Below are 6000 nucleotides of genomic sequence, written 5' to 3'. Positions count from 1 at the left end.
TTTTTTTTTTTTTTTATTATTCCAATATAGGTAGCCCTGGTGACGCAGTGGTTAAGAGCTTAGCAGCTAACCAAAAGGTCGGCAGTTCGAATCCATCAGTCCCTCCTTGGAAACCGTGTGGAACGCTATGAGTTGAAACTCACCCCACGACACGTAACAACAACATACCAATACATGTGTGTGTATATATATACGTATACCAAACCTGTTAATGTCTGGTGGATTCTGATTCATGGCAACCCTATAGGATAGAGTAGAACTGCCCCGTAAGGTTTCCCAAGGAGCCGCTGGTGGATTTGAACTGCCTACTGGTTAGCGGCTGAGCTATAACTACTGCACCACCAGGGCTCCGTATATACATATAAAACCAAACTCATTGCTGTCTAGTCAATTCTGACTCATGGAACAGCCCCATTGGGCTTCCAAGCAGCAGCTGGTGGATTGAAACTGCGGCCCTTTTGGTTAGCAGCCAAGCTCTTAACCACTGCACCACCAGGGCTCTGATATACATACGTATACATATATACATACACGTGTGTGTCTTACCTATGCATGGTGTAACTTCTTTTTAAATGCGACTGTAAAAATGGTATGGGGGAGGGCGGTGTCTGACCCCATTAACTTCACAAGGGGGAAGGAAAATCAAGATCAACAGCCCAAGGCTGATTCCTATAAGGCAGAGGTCAGACTTGTCTCCTCTCTCAGCAGTCTTTACCATTTCTGACACTAATCGCCCCCTCCCACAGCACTCTACTTCTCTGCTGGGTTCAATAATTTGTTGCAGTGGCCACACAGAACTCAGAGACAATACTCCTGATTATGGGGTTTATTAGGGAAGTAACAAAGTACAGTTCAGGCTCAGGATACAGTTCTTCCACCAGGACAGCTTCTTCCCAGCTGTGCTCATAGGCACGCCTCTCCCTCGGCTTCTGCCCAAAGGCACTCATCTTTCTAGCTCCATGGGCCAAGAAGCCCACCATGCTGTCTCCAGCTGCTGGGTGTCTGCCGCTGCTTTTCGCTGCCTTCAGTGTTAACAGCTTTCTGTCTCCTGGTTCCAGGAGCTTTGCAGCGCAGGGATCCTGGGTCCAAAGGACATGCTGGCTCCTGGCTGTTCTTCCTTGGTAGTGGTGAGATCCTCTCTCTACTGCCTCTGGGGTGGCTCATTTCAAGCCTAGCAGAATGGCAAAACTGACCAATTCCGTTGTTGGGCCACAGTTACCCTGTCACACAGTCCCGCCCAGTCACACAAAAGCAATCCGTTGCTCTGAAGCAACTATACGCAATAGTGGAGTATGCCACTTTAGTAGAATGAGATGAACTGGATTATAAAATTTTTAGCGGATGCAGAGTACTAAGATTTTTACTATATACCACGTTTTCTATAAAAAGAATGTTCCACGTATTCTACAACAAAGAGAGTCAGTGAACTTAGTTATTTCAATAATCAATGTAAAATTCTGTTGCTCTTCCACAACAAAAAATTGACTCAACAATTTTGCTTTAAACAGCTCATACTGCAGTTTTGATGTTTGTTTTGTAATAAATGCTATAAATGAACAAATGAAATGATGTTATAAAAGAAAATTTAATGATCAAAAAAACAAATATTAACAACAAATTACTGTATTTTATTTTTAGATAGATCTTTCATCTCTAACATGTTATAATTAAAAACATTTCTTTCTATTCTTTGCTCTTAGAAGTTCTTCAGTGATTTCCTCACTGTTAAGTTGCTGAACAATATCTACTTCCATTCATAATAATCGAGTTTTTCTTGAATCACTGTTGTGCACTGAGGGTTTTTGAGTCTCTTTAGGGTACAAAAATGAGCGTTGTGCAGTTTGTGATCATTAAAATTAGGAATATGTGTAAGGAAACTTCAACATTGAGATATATGCATTGTATTGTATCTTCTATTATAGAATCATATGCCTACATGAGTAAAATTTGTCTTTTCTGAATGTGTAAACTTAGTTCTTATGTAAGAATGAAATTGTCGCACTTCTCCATAAACGTTTGTACTTAAAGTAGATATTGTTTGGCAACCTAATTGTGATGAAATCATTGAAGTCATCAGGGTAAGCCTGCACGAATTTCTTGGATGGTGTTGTGCATTCTTTATCAGGTATAGCCACGTTGTTTAAGAAGGAAAGTCTGTTTGAAAGAACTTCATACACTTGCTTCCTTCTTTTTATGCATGATTGAAGTGTGTCAGCGATGTAGTATGTGGTTACGCAAAATTGATCTCTGGCACTGAAGGATACTTCTGGAGCACGTCTGTCATTTGTTTCTTTCTAATGCTCTGTGACAGTGAACTGCTTGATGATCGGTATTTGTTTTGTAGTTTTGTCAAATTTTTCAAAATCTTCTCTTAAATTATGTAAATACCCTGTTAATGACTGATAGAGACTTGTGCATGTCTTCAAATTTACTTCTGAATGTTGGCGAGCTTGACTCGTCCAGTGAAAATGCTTCAATACATTATTCCTGGCAATACAGAAAAGGGTAATCTATCATGTATGTCTAAAACAGTGTGTGAAGAATTAATAAACTTAATAAGTGATAAAAAGTTTGATCACCTATTTTCAGTGAAGTAAGTATAGTTCAATATTTCAGTTTGTCTGTAGACGGCACTCTTTATCTTTCTCATACAGATCAACTAAGTATTGTTTTAAGATAATCACTTCTCAGCCTTTTGGCTAAGATCAGGTGAAGTATTGTTTTAAAATAATGTATCTCCAACAGATGGAAAACCTGTCAAGGAAAAACTGATTATTCATAAGGTTTTCAATTTTTTTACAAGTAGATTCCCTGGTCCTTCTTCCTAGCCTGTCTTAGTCTGGAAGCTCTGCTGAAACCTGTGTACCATGGGTGACCCTGCTGGTATTTGAAATACCAGTGGCATAGCCTCCAGCATCACAGCAACACGCAAGCCACCACAGTACAACAAACTGACGAGTGATGATTATTCCACATAACCAACATAAATATATACTCTAGTGTTTGCATTTTACTGGTGATATTTTCAGCTTCTATTTTGGTATTTCCTTTTTGTGTCTGGTGTTCAGTAATATTTTCTAAGGCGTCTAGAATCTGAGTGTACTGATTGTACTCGTTGCTACAGCATGCACTTTCCAATGTGTATTACAAAGACAATACTTGATCATTGCCTAAATATGTTTTAAGAACTGTCCATTGGTGAGTAGGGAGCCCTGGTGGCACTGTAGTTAAGATTTCAGGCGGCTAACCGAAAGGTCAGCAGTTCGAATCCACCAGACGCTCCTTAGAAACCCTATGGGGCAGTTCCACTCTGTCCTGTAGGGTCACTGTGAGTCACAATCAACTCGACAGCAATGGGTTTGGGTATCGATGAGTAGAGGCAGCAAAAAGTGCTTCTAGACAACAATCTCTGCACTGTGTTTTACAAGATTAAGTGGATACACAGCACGTAGTGTGAAAATGGCTTATTTGTTATGTTCTAAAAATTTCTGTTGCGTGCCTTTATAATGCCCTGACATATTGGCAGCATTGTTATAGGACTGGCCTCTGCACTTAGAAAAATCAGTTTTGCAAACTTCACATAGTGTAGTATTTGATCTACAATTTCTTAACCGGTATGACTTTTTAAGCTAGTGAATGTGATAAACCCTTTGACAGGTTTTCAATTTGTTGGAGATACGTATCTTAAAACAATATTTAGCTGATCTGTATGAGAGAGCGATTGGAATCTACAAACTGAAATATCGAGCTATGTTTACTTCATTGAAAATAGTTGTTTGAACTTTATCACTTAAGTTTATTAATTCTTCACACATTGTTTTAGACATATATGATGGGTTGTTCTTTCCTGTGTTGTAATATTTTGAGATATGACCTGCTAAAAATGGATCAAACTGAGCAACAAGTTCAAGTAAACCCAAAAAGATTTCCATTTTGTGGGGACTCGAAGACTTAATTTCTCCCTTGAAATGATAGTCCACATTCAGCCATTGTTATAATGACAGCAACGATGCATGGCAAAACAGCTTTCCAATATTGACATTTGTCATTAATTTGTGAGTGTTAATGAGTTAAGCCAAAACCCTGTCTTTAGTTTAAATATGACAACATACAGTCTCTGTGAATTGAACCGTTTTCATGTTTATCAGTCATATTCAAGTTGCGCCAATCGCTCAATCCATCTGTAGCAAATGGAGAATTAAATGATTTAGGACTCAATAGTTTGCAATATACAAAACAATATACAGAGCCAACAGATGGAGAATAGAGTAACCACTTCTTGTTATAATTTCACCATTAGCTTTATACTCTAGAGATATATTCTGGCTACAGAACCTTGTTTGTTTACTATCCAGAAATTTTCGACATGAATTTTCAAATGGTCGACTCTGATGTTGACAGTCACTTGACCCTCTTTTGATCTAATAATTTAGATCATTAGAAGAAAAATTATTCCACGAAGCAGGATGTGTATTTCTGTTATTTATGGAGTCTGCAGATGCGACAATTTCAGCCTCTAAAATTTCACTTTCTATACTTTATTTTTTTACTATAGCAAGGAATGGATGCAGAATTTGGAGCAAATTCTGTTATATTCATATTGCTATTAGTATAATCTCAGCACTGGCGGTACTAGTACAATGATTTGCCCCCATTAAACTCGAGCATTCGGCGGAAGAAGTCTCTTCTGATTCACTCCATTTTAAAAAGGAAGTTTATTTCGGAATTGTCTTTAGGGATTCACAGAGCCTTTTCTTTTTATGTTCTGTGTGCTTTTGTTTTTGCACTCCATTTAGTCATTGCCGTTTCATTTTACCTGGATATAAAATTATGTCAATTCTTAAATTTGGTTCTACTGTACCAAATAAAATTTTTTTCATTGTACTTTAGATGAAGGTTTACAGAACAAACTAGCTTCTCATTAAACATTTAGTACACATATTGTTTTATGACGTTGGTTAACAACCCCATGACGTGTCAACACTCTCCCTTCTCAACCCTGAGTTCTGTATTATCAGCTTTCCTGTCCCCTCATGCTTTCTAGTCCTTGTCCCTGGGGTAGTGTGCCCATTTAGTCCTTTTTTTTTTTTTAATGGGCCTGTCTAATCTTTGGCTGGAGGGTGAACCTTGGTAGCGATTTCATTACTGAGCTACAAGGGTGTCCGGGGACCATACTCTCAGAGTTTCTCCAGTCTCTGTCAAGCCAGTAAGTCTGGTCTTTTTTTGTGAGTTAGAGTTTTGTTCTGCATTTTTCTTCAGCCCTGTCAGGGCGTACCAAATAAATTTGAATAATTAAATAGAATTTGTAAAACCAGTAAAATTTATAAAATAAATTTACATGCAAATTTGGATGTTAACACAAAAATTTATATTTGAAAATTAGTAATCAAAAAAAATTGATTTGGAACATGTAATTTTGTTCTTCAGGTCTGAGAAAGACCAAAAGAAATAGTACTTACAAGACATTTGAAAGTAATTTCATTTGTTTGTTGTACTATGTTAGTTGGTGGACCCTCCTCAGATCTCCAAGAGTGTTTTTCATCTTGAAATAATTCTTAAAAACTGAGCACTCATTTTTTATCCTTTGATGCTGCGTCTTTACAGTTCATTGGACTACTGCTAATACCCTTTGGGGGCAAGAGCAATTGCAAAGAGCATGATAAAAATACGAAGGTATGCTCAAGACATGTTTTGGTTCGTTTTGAGCAGGACAGGACCAGATACATCACGAATGACGTGATTATAGTGCTGCTGATGCCTTCTAATGAGATTGACCAGGAGAACTGAATGTGAGGTTCTACCCAATCGGTCCGAAATGAAAAGGAAAATTTGTTATCTTATATAAAGTTTATAAAATAATACATTTTATTCCTTCGTGCAATTGTTCAACTCCCATGTTCGGATACATATACATAATTGATGTGACAATAGCATCACTTTGAAATGAGCAAGTTTGTTTTGCTAGTCATAACAACATGAATTTCTTAAAGTCATTCTGAA

The 6000-nt window shown here is 37.7% G+C and overlaps 1 protein-coding gene across 3 annotated transcripts in view; it reads left to right on the top strand.

Moving 5' to 3' along the window:
* The window catches only part of PMS1 (PMS1 homolog 1, mismatch repair system component), a 103892-nt gene that overhangs the window by 884 nt on the left and 97008 nt on the right, over positions 1-6000 (top strand). The window lies entirely within an intron of this gene.

Source organism: Trichechus manatus, unplaced genomic scaffold (genome assembly GCF_000243295.1).
Source record: "Trichechus manatus latirostris isolate Lorelei unplaced genomic scaffold, TriManLat1.0 scaffold00142, whole genome shotgun sequence".
Classification (NCBI taxonomy): Eukaryota; Metazoa; Chordata; class Mammalia; order Sirenia; family Trichechidae; genus Trichechus; species Trichechus manatus.
Note: the sequence above shows the minus strand (reverse complement) of the source record. Positions and strands in the feature narration are given on the sequence as shown.